At 51.8% G+C, this 13090-nt stretch overlaps 10 non-coding genes across 10 annotated transcripts; all 10 read right to left on the bottom strand.

Annotated features, from left to right (window-relative positions):
• Nucleotides 1–238: 238 nt before the first annotated feature.
• On the bottom strand, nucleotides 239–357 carry LOC124790586. Its single transcript, XR_007016318.1, has one exon. It is a non-coding gene; the product is annotated as a 5S ribosomal RNA (ribosomal RNA).
• Nucleotides 358–1626: 1269 nt separating this feature from the next.
• On the bottom strand, nucleotides 1627–1745 carry LOC124790598. Its single transcript, XR_007016320.1, has one exon. It is a non-coding gene; the product is annotated as a 5S ribosomal RNA (ribosomal RNA).
• A 1268-nt stretch (nucleotides 1746–3013) lies between these two features.
• On the bottom strand, nucleotides 3014–3132 carry LOC124790610. The gene has a single exon (XR_007016322.1). It is a non-coding gene; the product is annotated as a 5S ribosomal RNA (ribosomal RNA).
• Nucleotides 3133–4397: 1265 nt separating this feature from the next.
• On the bottom strand, nucleotides 4398–4516 carry LOC124790622. Its single transcript, XR_007016323.1, has one exon. It is a non-coding gene; the product is annotated as a 5S ribosomal RNA (ribosomal RNA).
• Nucleotides 4517–5784: 1268 nt separating this feature from the next.
• LOC124790633 lies at nucleotides 5785–5903 on the bottom strand. Its single transcript, XR_007016324.1, has one exon. It is a non-coding gene; the product is annotated as a 5S ribosomal RNA (ribosomal RNA).
• Nucleotides 5904–7168: 1265 nt separating this feature from the next.
• LOC124790645 lies at nucleotides 7169–7287 on the bottom strand. Its single transcript, XR_007016325.1, has one exon. It is a non-coding gene; the product is annotated as a 5S ribosomal RNA (ribosomal RNA).
• Nucleotides 7288–8555: 1268 nt separating this feature from the next.
• LOC124790656 lies at nucleotides 8556–8674 on the bottom strand. Its single transcript, XR_007016326.1, has one exon. It is a non-coding gene; the product is annotated as a 5S ribosomal RNA (ribosomal RNA).
• A 1267-nt stretch (nucleotides 8675–9941) lies between these two features.
• Nucleotides 9942–10060, bottom strand: LOC124790668. The gene has a single exon (XR_007016327.1). It is a non-coding gene; the product is annotated as a 5S ribosomal RNA (ribosomal RNA).
• A 1267-nt stretch (nucleotides 10061–11327) lies between these two features.
• On the bottom strand, nucleotides 11328–11446 carry LOC124790681. The gene has a single exon (XR_007016329.1). It is a non-coding gene; the product is annotated as a 5S ribosomal RNA (ribosomal RNA).
• Nucleotides 11447–12710: 1264 nt separating this feature from the next.
• LOC124790693 lies at nucleotides 12711–12829 on the bottom strand. The gene has a single exon (XR_007016330.1). It is a non-coding gene; the product is annotated as a 5S ribosomal RNA (ribosomal RNA).
• Nucleotides 12830–13090: the final 261 nt, after the last annotated feature.

Consider the following 13090-nt stretch of genomic DNA (forward strand, 5'->3'; position numbering starts at 1 on the left):
GCTCTGACGCGTTTCAAGGACACATCTGTCGATTCGTAGTGTTTCGTTAATTCCAACGACTTCCTAGCACTCTTCCTCCGCGATTCTTGCTCAAACTGAGTTCATTACTGCAATTTCGTGTCTTACGTTTAGTACAGTACTTTAAAATGCTTGTGGAAGCATCTTTGTCACACCTGAAAGTTAGTATGAAAAAGAGGGCAGGCAGGTGTAGCGACGCAAAAATTAAAAAATGAGATAGAGCCAACAGCACCCGGTGTTCCCAGGCGGTCACCCATCCAAGTACTAACCGGGCCCGATGTTGCTTAACTTCGGTGATCGGACGAGAACCGGTGTATTCAACATGGTATGGCCGTTGGCGTCCTTATAATGTGGCCGCACGGCAGAGGAAGCCTTCGCCCCTTCTCCCAACACACGCAATCGCCGTTTTCCGTGGCACATTTGACGCAAAGCACGTCCTTCCACCGCCACGTGGGTGACACGCACAGCGCGGCTGCTCGTTGCACCGCCTGTCATTCGTTTGGTGCGTGCGGCCTCCGACACTCGCGGGAGACGCACCTTGTTCTTGTTATCCGGCGCGGGGGCCGGGCGTCGGGGGGACTGCGCGGGGTGTGGCAGTGTCCTGCTGGACCGGCGGAAGCTTTCTCACCCGGCTGACACGCGCCGCGCTTCCAGATATTTGCGTAATTTGCGCGGTGCATTTTCGCCTGTCCCCTCCCCTTCCGTCCCGACTTGTCCCGACTTTGCTTCGACTGCCGCTCGCTGCCGCTCGGGTCGCGCTCCATATGACCGCACAAGCACGACAAACATCTGCGAGATGGGCGCGGGCCGAACCGGCGTGTCCGAGACGCCGTGTGCGGCCGTTCGGAGCTACTAGAGTAGAGCAGCGCTGCGCTGGAAAGGTGCGAAAACACGGACAGAGGACACAGGAGGTTCAACAAAGCATCCATCTCCTCTAGAGGCGAAAGATAAATTTTTGTTTACAAATTTGCAGATGTGCACTGCTACAAAACAATATGCCCGGACGTGTTTCACAACATTTCTGTCGTTTCATACTGTTTCGTTATTTGCAGACACACTTTGCTAATCTTCCTTGGCACACTCTTCTTCAAACGGAGTTCCTTAATATCGCATCTTACGATAGTTTAAAATCAGTATGGACGCATCTTCGTCACACAAGAAAGGTAGCATGAAAAGAGGGCTGGCAGGGGTAGCGACAAAAAAGCCAAAAATGAAGACAGCCAGAGTTCCCAGGCGGTCGCCGATCCGAATACTAACGTTGTTGCTTATCTTCGGTGATCGGACGAGAACGGCTGTTTTTTTTTTTTTTTTTTTTTTAATTTATGTATTTAGTTAGTTTTTCGAATTTAGCGCCGCTACAAAACAGTTGGCTCTGACGCGTTTCAAGGACACATCTGTCGATTCGTAGTGTTTCGTTAATTCCAACGACTTCCTAGCACTCTTCCTCCGCGCATTCTTGCTCAAACTGAGTTCATTACTGCAATTTCGTGTCTTACGTTTAGTACAGTACTTTAAAATGCTTGTGGAAGCATCTTTGTCACACCTGAAAGTTAGTATGAAAAAGAGGGCAGGCAGGTGTAGCGACGCAAAAATTAAAAGATGAGATAGAGCCAACAGCACCCGGTGTTCCCAGGCGGTCACCCATCCAAGTACTAACCGGGCCCGATGTTGCTTAACTTCGGTGATCGGACGAGAACCGGTGTATTCAACATGGTATGGCCGTTGGCGTCCTTATAATGTGGCCGCACGGCAGAGGAAGCCTTCGCCCCTTCTCCCAACACACGCAATCGCCGTTTTCCGTGGCACATTTGACGCAAAGCACGTCCTTCCACCGCCACGTGGGTGACACGCACAGCGCGGCTGCTCGTTGCACCGCCTGTCATTCGTTTGGTGCGTGCGGCCTCCGACACTCGCGGGAGACGCACCTTGTTCTTGTTATCCGGCGCGGGGCCGGGCGTCGGGGGGACTGCGCGGGGTGTGGCAGTGTCCTGCTGGACCGGCGGAAGCTTTCTCACCCGGCTGACACGCGCCGCGCTTCCAGATATTTGCGTAATTTGCGCGGTGCATTTTCGCCTGTCCCCTCCCCTTCCGTCCCGACTTGTCCCGACTTTGCTTCGACTGCCGCTCGCTGCCGCTCGGGTCGCGCTCCATATGACCGCACAAGCACGACAAACATCTGCGAGATGGGCGCGGGCCGAACCGGCGTGTCCGAGACGCCGTGTGCGGCCGTTCGGAGCTACTAGAGTAGAGCAGCGCTGCGCTGGAAAGGTGCGAAAACACGGACAGAGGACACAGGAGGTTCAACAAAGCATCCATCTCCTCTAGAGGCGAAAGATAAATTTTTGTTTACAAATTTGCAGATGTGCACTGCTACAAAACAATATGCCCGGACGTGTTTCACAACATTTCTGTCGTTTCATACTGTTTCGTTATTTGCAGACACACTTTGCTAATCTTCCTTGGCACACTCTTCTTCAAACGGAGTTCCTTAATATCGCATCTTACGATAGTTTAAAATCAGTATGGACGCATCTTCGTCACACAAGAAAGGTAGCATGAAAAGAGGGCTGGCAGGGGTAGCGACAAAAAAGCCAAAAATGAAGACAGCCAGAGTTCCCAGGCGGTCGCCGATCCGAATACTAACGTTGTTGCTTATCTTCGGTGATCGGACGAGAACGGCTGTTTTTTTTTTTTTTTTTTTTTTAATTTATGTATTTAGTTAGTTTTTCGAATTTAGCGCCGCTACAAAACAGTTGGCTCTGACGCGTTTCAAGGACACATCTGTCGATTCGTAGTGTTTCGTTAATTCCAACGACTTCCTAGCACTCTTCCTCCGCGCATTCTTGCTCAAACTGAGTTCATTACTGCAATTTCGTGTCTTACGTTTAGTACAGTACTTTAAAATGCTTGTGGAAGCATCTTTGTCACACCTGAAAGTTAGTATGAAAAAGAGGGCAGGCAGGTGTAGCGACGCAAAAATTAAAAGATGAGATAGAGCCAACAGCACCCGGTGTTCCCAGGCGGTCACCCATCCAAGTACTAACCGGGCCCGATGTTGCTTAACTTCGGTGATCGGACGAGAACCGGTGTATTCAACATGGTATGGCCGTTGGCGTCCTTATAATGTGGCCGCACGGCAGAGGAAGCCTTCGCCCCTTCTCCCAACACACGCAATCGCCGTTTTCCGTGGCACATTTGACGCAAAGCACGTCCTTCCACCGCCACGTGGGTGACACGCACAGCGCGGCTGCTCGTTGCACCGCCTGTCATTCGTTTGGTGCGTGCGGCCTCCGACACTCGCGGGAGACGCACCTTGTTCTTGTTATCCGGCGCGGGGCCGGGCGTCGGGGGGACTGCGCGGGGTGTGGCAGTGTCCTGCTGGACCGGCGGAAGCTTTCTCACCCGGCTGACACGCGCCGCGCTTCCAGATATTTGCGTAATTTGCGCGGTGCATTTTCGCCTGTCCCCTCCCCTTCCGTCCCGACTTGTCCCGACTTTGCTTCGACTGCCGCTCGCTGCCGCTCGGGTCGCGCTCCATATGACCGCACAAGCACGACAAACATCTGCGAGATGGGCGCGGGCCGAACCGGCGTGTCCGAGACGCCGTGTGCGGCCGTTCGGAGCTACTAGAGTAGAGCAGCGCTGCGCTGGAAAGGTGCGAAAACACGGACAGAGGACACAGGAGGTTCAACAAAGCATCCATCTCCTCTAGAGGCGAAAGATAAATTTTTGTTTACAAATTTGCAGATGTGCACTGCTACAAAACAATATGCCCGGACGTGTTTCACAACATTTCTGTCGTTTCATACTGTTTCGTTATTTGCAGACACACTTTGCTAATCTTCCTTGGCACACTCTTCTTCAAACGGAGTTCCTTAATATCGCATCTTACGATAGTTTAAAATCAGTATGGACGCATCTTCGTCACACAAGAAAGGTAGCATGAAAAGAGGGCTGGCAGGGGTAGCGACAAAAAAGCCAAAAATGAAGACAGCCAGAGTTCCCAGGCGGTCGCCGATCCGAATACTAACGTTGTTGCTTATCTTCGGTGATCGGACGAGAACGGCTGTTTTTTTTTTTTTTTTTTTAATTTATGTATTTAGTTAGTTTTTCGAATTTAGCGCCGCTACAAAACAGTTGGCTCTGACGCGTTTCAAGGACACATCTGTCGATTCGTAGTGTTTCGTTAATTCCAACGACTTCCTAGCACTCTTCCTCCGCGCATTCTTGCTCAAACTGAGTTCATTACTGCAATTTCGTGTCTTACGTTTAGTACAGTACTTTAAAATGCTTGTGGAAGCATCTTTGTCACACCTGAAAGTTAGTATGAAAAAGAGGGCAGGCAGGTGTAGCGACGCAAAAATTAAAAAATGAGATAGAGCCAACAGCACCCGGTGTTCCCAGGCGGTCACCCATCCAAGTACTAACCGGGCCCGATGTTGCTTAACTTCGGTGATCGGACGAGAACCGGTGTATTCAACATGGTATGGCCGTTGGCGTCCTTATAATGTGGCCGCACGGCAGAGGAAGCCTTCGCCCCTTCTCCCAACACACGCAATCGCCGTTTTCCGTGGCACATTTGACGCAAAGCACGTCCTTCCACCGCCACGTGGGTGACACGCACAGCGCGGCTGCTCGTTGCACCGCCTGTCATTCGTTTGGTGCGTGCGGCCTCCGACACTCGCGGGAGACGCACCTTGTTCTTGTTATCCGGCGCGGGGCCGGGCGTCGGGGGGACTGCGCGGGGTGTGGCAGTGTCCTGCTGGACCGGCGGAAGCTTTCTCACCCGGCTGACACGCGCCGCGCTTCCAGATATTTGCGTAATTTGCGCGGTGCATTTTCGCCTGTCCCCTCCCCTTCCGTCCCGACTTGTCCCGACTTTGCTTCGACTGCCGCTCGCTGCCGCTCGGGTCGCGCTCCATATGACCGCACAAGCACGACAAACATCTGCGAGATGGGCGCGGGCCGAACCGGCGTGTCCGAGACGCCGTGTGCGGCCGTTCGGAGCTACTAGAGTAGAGCAGCGCTGCGCTGGAAAGGTGCGAAAACACGGACAGAGGACACAGGAGGTTCAACAAAGCATCCATCTCCTCTAGAGGCGAAAGATAAATTTTTGTTTACAAATTTGCAGATGTGCACTGCTACAAAACAATATGCCCGGACGTGTTTCACAACATTTCTGTCGTTTCATACTGTTTCGTTATTTGCAGACACACTTTGCTAATCTTCCTTGGCACACTCTTCTTCAAACGGAGTTCCTTAATATCGCATCTTACGATAGTTTAAAATCAGTATGGACGCATCTTCGTCACACAAGAAAGGTAGCATGAAAAGAGGGCTGGCAGGGGTAGCGACAAAAAAGCCAAAAATGAAGACAGCCAGAGTTCCCAGGCGGTCGCCGATCCGAATACTAACGTTGTTGCTTATCTTCGGTGATCGGACGAGAACGGCTGTTTTTTTTTTTTTTTTTTTTTTAATTTATGTATTTAGTTAGTTTTTCGAATTTAGCGCCGCTACAAAACAGTTGGCTCTGACGCGTTTCAAGGACACATCTGTCGATTCGTAGTGTTTCGTTAATTCCAACGACTTCCTAGCACTCTTCCTCCGCGCATTCTTGCTCAAACTGAGTTCATTACTGCAATTTCGTGTCTTACGTTTAGTACAGTACTTTAAAATGCTTGTGGAAGCATCTTTGTCACACCTGAAAGTTAGTATGAAAAAGAGGGCAGGCAGGTGTAGCGACGCAAAAATTAAAAGATGAGATAGAGCCAACAGCACCCGGTGTTCCCAGGCGGTCACCCATCCAAGTACTAACCGGGCCCGATGTTGCTTAACTTCGGTGATCGGACGAGAACCGGTGTATTCAACATGGTATGGCCGTTGGCGTCCTTATAATGTGGCCGCACGGCAGAGGAAGCCTTCGCCCCTTCTCCCAACACACGCAATCGCCGTTTTCCGTGGCACATTTGACGCAAAGCACGTCCTTCCACCGCCACGTGGGTGACACGCACAGCGCGGCTGCTCGTTGCACCGCCTGTCATTCGTTTGGTGCGTGCGGCCTCCGACACTCGCGGGAGACGCACCTTGTTCTTGTTATCCGGCGCGGGGCCGGGCGTCGGGGGGACTGCGCGGGGTGTGGCAGTGTCCTGCTGGACCGGCGGAAGCTTTCTCACCCGGCTGACACGCGCCGCGCTTCCAGATATTTGCGTAATTTGCGCGGTGCATTTTCGCCTGTCCCCTCCCCTTCCGTCCCGACTTGTCCCGACTTTGCTTCGACTGCCGCTCGCTGCCGCTCGGGTCGCGCTCCATATGACCGCACAAGCACGACAAACATCTGCGAGATGGGCGCGGGCCGAACCGGCGTGTCCGAGACGCCGTGTGCGGCCGTTCGGAGCTACTAGAGTAGAGCAGCGCTGCGCTGGAAAGGTGCGAAAACACGGACAGAGGACACAGGAGGTTCAACAAAGCATCCATCTCCTCTAGAGGCGAAAGATAAATTTTTGTTTACAAATTTGCAGATGTGCACTGCTACAAAACAATATGCCCGGACGTGTTTCACAACATTTCTGTCGTTTCATACTGTTTCGTTATTTGCAGACACACTTTGCTAATCTTCCTTGGCACACTCTTCTTCAAACGGAGTTCCTTAATATCGCATCTTACGATAGTTTAAAATCAGTATGGACGCATCTTCGTCACACAAGAAAGGTAGCATGAAAAGAGGGCTGGCAGGGGTAGCGACAAAAAAGCCAAAAATGAAGACAGCCAGAGTTCCCAGGCGGTCGCCGATCCGAATACTAACGTTGTTGCTTATCTTCGGTGATCGGACGAGAACGGCTGTTTTTTTTTTTTTTTTTTTAATTTATGTATTTAGTTAGTTTTTCGAATTTAGCGCCGCTACAAAACAGTTGGCTCTGACGCGTTTCAAGGACACATCTGTCGATTCGTAGTGTTTCGTTAATTCCAACGACTTCCTAGCACTCTTCCTCCGCGCATTCTTGCTCAAACTGAGTTCATTACTGCAATTTCGTGTCTTACGTTTAGTACAGTACTTTAAAATGCTTGTGGAAGCATCTTTGTCACACCTGAAAGTTAGTATGAAAAAGAGGGCAGGCAGGTGTAGCGACGCAAAAATTAAAAAATGAGATAGAGCCAACAGCACCCGGTGTTCCCAGGCGGTCACCCATCCAAGTACTAACCGGGCCCGATGTTGCTTAACTTCGGTGATCGGACGAGAACCGGTGTATTCAACATGGTATGGCCGTTGGCGTCCTTATAATGTGGCCGCACGGCAGAGGAAGCCTTCGCCCCTTCTCCCAACACACGCAATCGCCGTTTTCCGTGGCACATTTGACGCAAAGCACGTCCTTCCACCGCCACGTGGGTGACACGCACAGCGCGGCTGCTCGTTGCACCGCCTGTCATTCGTTTGGTGCGTGCGGCCTCCGACACTCGCGGGAGACGCACCTTGTTCTTGTTATCCGGCGCGGGGCCGGGCGTCGGGGGGACTGCGCGGGGTGTGGCAGTGTCCTGCTGGACCGGCGGAAGCTTTCTCACCCGGCTGACACGCGCCGCGCTTCCAGATATTTGCGTAATTTGCGCGGTGCATTTTCGCCTGTCCCCTCCCCTTCCGTCCCGACTTGTCCCGACTTTGCTTCGACTGCCGCTCGCTGCCGCTCGGGTCGCGCTCCATATGACCGCACAAGCACGACAAACATCTGCGAGATGGGCGCGGGCCGAACCGGCGTGTCCGAGACGCCGTGTGCGGCCGTTCGGAGCTACTAGAGTAGAGCAGCGCTGCGCTGGAAAGGTGCGAAAACACGGACAGAGGACACAGGAGGTTCAACAAAGCATCCATCTCCTCTAGAGGCGAAAGATAAATTTTTGTTTACAAATTTGCAGATGTGCACTGCTACAAAACAATATGCCCGGACGTGTTTCACAACATTTCTGTCGTTTCATACTGTTTCGTTATTTGCAGACACACTTTGCTAATCTTCCTTGGCACACTCTTCTTCAAACGGAGTTCCTTAATATCGCATCTTACGATAGTTTAAAATCAGTATGGACGCATCTTCGTCACACAAGAAAGGTAGCATGAAAAGAGGGCTGGCAGGGGTAGCGACAAAAAAGCCAAAAATGAAGACAGCCAGAGTTCCCAGGCGGTCGCCGATCCGAATACTAACGTTGTTGCTTATCTTCGGTGATCGGACGAGAACGGCTGTTTTTTTTTTTTTTTTTTTTTTAATTTATGTATTTAGTTAGTTTTTCGAATTTAGCGCCGCTACAAAACAGTTGGCTCTGACGCGTTTCAAGGACACATCTGTCGATTCGTAGTGTTTCGTTAATTCCAACGACTTCCTAGCACTCTTCCTCCGCGCATTCTTGCTCAAACTGAGTTCATTACTGCAATTTCGTGTCTTACGTTTAGTACAGTACTTTAAAATGCTTGTGGAAGCATCTTTGTCACACCTGAAAGTTAGTATGAAAAAGAGGGCAGGCAGGTGTAGCGACGCAAAAATTAAAAGATGAGATAGAGCCAACAGCACCCGGTGTTCCCAGGCGGTCACCCATCCAAGTACTAACCGGGCCCGATGTTGCTTAACTTCGGTGATCGGACGAGAACCGGTGTATTCAACATGGTATGGCCGTTGGCGTCCTTATAATGTGGCCGCACGGCAGAGGAAGCCTTCGCCCCTTCTCCCAACACACGCAATCGCCGTTTTCCGTGGCACATTTGACGCAAAGCACGTCCTTCCACCGCCACGTGGGTGACACGCACAGCGCGGCTGCTCGTTGCACCGCCTGTCATTCGTTTGGTGCGTGCGGCCTCCGACACTCGCGGGAGACGCACCTTGTTCTTGTTATCCGGCGCGGGGCCGGGCGTCGGGGGGACTGCGCGGGGTGTGGCAGTGTCCTGCTGGACCGGCGGAAGCTTTCTCACCCGGCTGACACGCGCCGCGCTTCCAGATATTTGCGTAATTTGCGCGGTGCATTTTCGCCTGTCCCCTCCCCTTCCGTCCCGACTTGTCCCGACTTTGCTTCGACTGCCGCTCGCTGCCGCTCGGGTCGCGCTCCATATGACCGCACAAGCACGACAAACATCTGCGAGATGGGCGCGGGCCGAACCGGCGTGTCCGAGACGCCGTGTGCGGCCGTTCGGAGCTACTAGAGTAGAGCAGCGCTGCGCTGGAAAGGTGCGAAAACACGGACAGAGGACACAGGAGGTTCAACAAAGCATCCATCTCCTCTAGAGGCGAAAGATAAATTTTTGTTTACAAATTTGCAGATGTGCACTGCTACAAAACAATATGCCCGGACGTGTTTCACAACATTTCTGTCGTTTCATACTGTTTCGTTATTTGCAGACACACTTTGCTAATCTTCCTTGGCACACTCTTCTTCAAACGGAGTTCCTTAATATCGCATCTTACGATAGTTTAAAATCAGTATGGACGCATCTTCGTCACACAAGAAAGGTAGCATGAAAAGAGGGCTGGCAGGGGTAGCGACAAAAAAGCCAAAAATGAAGACAGCCAGAGTTCCCAGGCGGTCGCCGATCCGAATACTAACGTTGTTGCTTATCTTCGGTGATCGGACGAGAACGGCTGTTTTTTTTTTTTTTTTTTTTTAATTTATGTATTTAGTTAGTTTTTCGAATTTAGCGCCGCTACAAAACAGTTGGCTCTGACGCGTTTCAAGGACACATCTGTCGATTCGTAGTGTTTCGTTAATTCCAACGACTTCCTAGCACTCTTCCTCCGCGCATTCTTGCTCAAACTGAGTTCATTACTGCAATTTCGTGTCTTACGTTTAGTACAGTACTTTAAAATGCTTGTGGAAGCATCTTTGTCACACCTGAAAGTTAGTATGAAAAAGAGGGCAGGCAGGTGTAGCGACGCAAAAATTAAAAAATGAGATAGAGCCAACAGCACCCGGTGTTCCCAGGCGGTCACCCATCCAAGTACTAACCGGGCCCGATGTTGCTTAACTTCGGTGATCGGACGAGAACCGGTGTATTCAACATGGTATGGCCGTTGGCGTCCTTATAATGTGGCCGCACGGCAGAGGAAGCCTTCGCCCCTTCTCCCAACACACGCAATCGCCGTTTTCCGTGGCACATTTGACGCAAAGCACGTCCTTCCACCGCCACGTGGGTGACACGCACAGCGCGGCTGCTCGTTGCACCGCCTGTCATTCGTTTGGTGCGTGCGGCCTCCGACACTCGCGGGAGACGCACCTTGTTCTTGTTATCCGGCGCGGGGCCGGGCGTCGGGGGGACTGCGCGGGGTGTGGCAGTGTCCTGCTGGACCGGCGGAAGCTTTCTCACCCGGCTGACACGCGCCGCGCTTCCAGATATTTGCGTAATTTGCGCGGTGCATTTTCGCCTGTCCCCTCCCCTTCCGTCCCGACTTGTCCCGACTTTGCTTCGACTGCCGCTCGCTGCCGCTCGGGTCGCGCTCCATATGACCGCACAAGCACGACAAACATCTGCGAGATGGGCGCGGGCCGAACCGGCGTGTCCGAGACGCCGTGTGCGGCCGTTCGGAGCTACTAGAGTAGAGCAGCGCTGCGCTGGAAAGGTGCGAAAACACGGACAGAGGACACAGGAGGTTCAACAAAGCATCCATCTCCTCTAGAGGCGAAAGATAAATTTTTGTTTACAAATTTGCAGATGTGCACTGCTACAAAACAATATGCCCGGACGTGTTTCACAACATTTCTGTCGTTTCATACTGTTTCGTTATTTGCAGACACACTTTGCTAATCTTCCTTGGCACACTCTTCTTCAAACGGAGTTCCTTAATATCGCATCTTACGATAGTTTAAAATCAGTATGGACGCATCTTCGTCACACAAGAAAGGTAGCATGAAAAGAGGGCTGGCAGGGGTAGCGACAAAAAAGCCAAAAATGAAGACAGCCAGAGTTCCCAGGCGGTCGCCGATCCGAATACTAACGTTGTTGCTTATCTTCGGTGATCGGACGAGAACGGCTGTTTTTTTTTTTTTTTTTTTTTAATTTATGTATTTAGTTAGTTTTTCGAATTTAGCGCCGCTACAAAACAGTTGGCTCTGACGCGTTTCAAGGACACATCTGTCGATTCGTAGTGTTTCGTTAATTCCAACGACTTCCTAGCACTCTTCCTCCGCGCATTCTTGCTCAAACTGAGTTCATTACTGCAATTTCGTGTCTTACGTTTAGTACAGTACTTTAAAATGCTTGTGGAAGCATCTTTGTCACACCTGAAAGTTAGTATGAAAAAGAGGGCAGGCAGGTGTAGCGACGCAAAAATTAAAAGATGAGATAGAGCCAACAGCACCCGGTGTTCCCAGGCGGTCACCCATCCAAGTACTAACCGGGCCCGATGTTGCTTAACTTCGGTGATCGGACGAGAACCGGTGTATTCAACATGGTATGGCCGTTGGCGTCCTTATAATGTGGCCGCACGGCAGAGGAAGCCTTCGCCCCTTCTCCCAACACACGCAATCGCCGTTTTCCGTGGCACATTTGACGCAAAGCACGTCCTTCCACCGCCACGTGGGTGACACGCACAGCGCGGCTGCTCGTTGCACCGCCTGTCATTCGTTTGGTGCGTGCGGCCTCCGACACTCGCGGGAGACGCACCTTGTTCTTGTTATCCGGCGCGGGGCCGGGCGTCGGGGGGACTGCGCGGGGTGTGGCAGTGTCCTGCTGGACCGGCGGAAGCTTTCTCACCCGGCTGACACGCGCCGCGCTTCCAGATATTTGCGTAATTTGCGCGGTGCATTTTCGCCTGTCCCCTCCCCTTCCGTCCCGACTTGTCCCGACTTTGCTTCGACTGCCGCTCGCTGCCGCTCGGGTCGCGCTCCATATGACCGCACAAGCACGACAAACATCTGCGAGATGGGCGCGGGCCGAACCGGCGTGTCCGAGACGCCGTGTGCGGCCGTTCGGAGCTACTAGAGTAGAGCAGCGCTGCGCTGGAAAGGTGCGAAAACACGGACAGAGGACACAGGAGGTTCAACAAAGCATCCATCTCCTCTAGAGGCGAAAGATAAATTTTTGTTTACAAATTTGCAGATGTGCACTGCTACAAAACAATATGCCCGGACGTGTTTCACAACATTTCTGTCGTTTCATACTGTTTCGTTATTTGCAGACACACTTTGCTAATCTTCCTTGGCACACTCTTCTTCAAACGGAGTTCCTTAATATCGCATCTTACGATAGTTTAAAATCAGTATGGACGCATCTTCGTCACACAAGAAAGGTAGCATGAAAAGAGGGCTGGCAGGGGTAGCGACAAAAAAGCCAAAAATGAAGACAGCCAGAGTTCCCAGGCGGTCGCCGATCCGAATACTAACGTTGTTGCTTATCTTCGGTGATCGGACGAGAACGGCTGTTTTTTTTTTTTTTTTTTAATTTATGTATTTAGTTAGTTTTTCGAATTTAGCGCCGCTACAAAACAGTTGGCTCTGACGCGTTTCAAGGACACATCTGTCGATTCGTAGTGTTTCGTTAATTCCAACGACTTCCTAGCACTCTTCCTCCGCGCATTCTTGCTCAAACTGAGTTCATTACTGCAATTTCGTGTCTTACGTTTAGTACAGTACTTTAAAATGCTTGTGGAAGCATCTTTGTCACACCTGAAAGTTAGTATGAAAAAGAGGGCAGGCAGGTGTAGCGACGCAAAAATTAAAAAATGAGATAGAGCCAACAGCACCCGGTGTTCCCAGGCGGTCACCCATCCAAGTACTAACCGGGCCCGATGTTGCTTAACTTCGGTGATCGGACGAGAACCGGTGTATTCAACATGGTATGGCCGTTGGCGTCCTTATAATGTGGCCGCACGGCAGAGGAAGCCTTCGCCCCTTCTCCCAACACACGCAATCGCCGTTTTCCGTGGCACATTTGACGCAAAGCACGTCCTTCCACCGCCACGTGGGTGACACGCACAGCGCGGCTGCTCGTTGCACCGCCTGTCATTCGTTTGGTGCGTGCGGCCTCCGACACTCGCGGGAGACGCACCTTGTTCTTGTTATCCGGCGCGGGGCCGGGCGTCGGGGGGACTGCGCGGGGTGTGGCAGTGTC

Source organism: Schistocerca piceifrons, chromosome 3 (assembly GCF_021461385.2).
Source record: "Schistocerca piceifrons isolate TAMUIC-IGC-003096 chromosome 3, iqSchPice1.1, whole genome shotgun sequence".
Lineage (NCBI taxonomy): Eukaryota > Metazoa > Arthropoda > Insecta > Orthoptera > Acrididae > Schistocerca > Schistocerca piceifrons.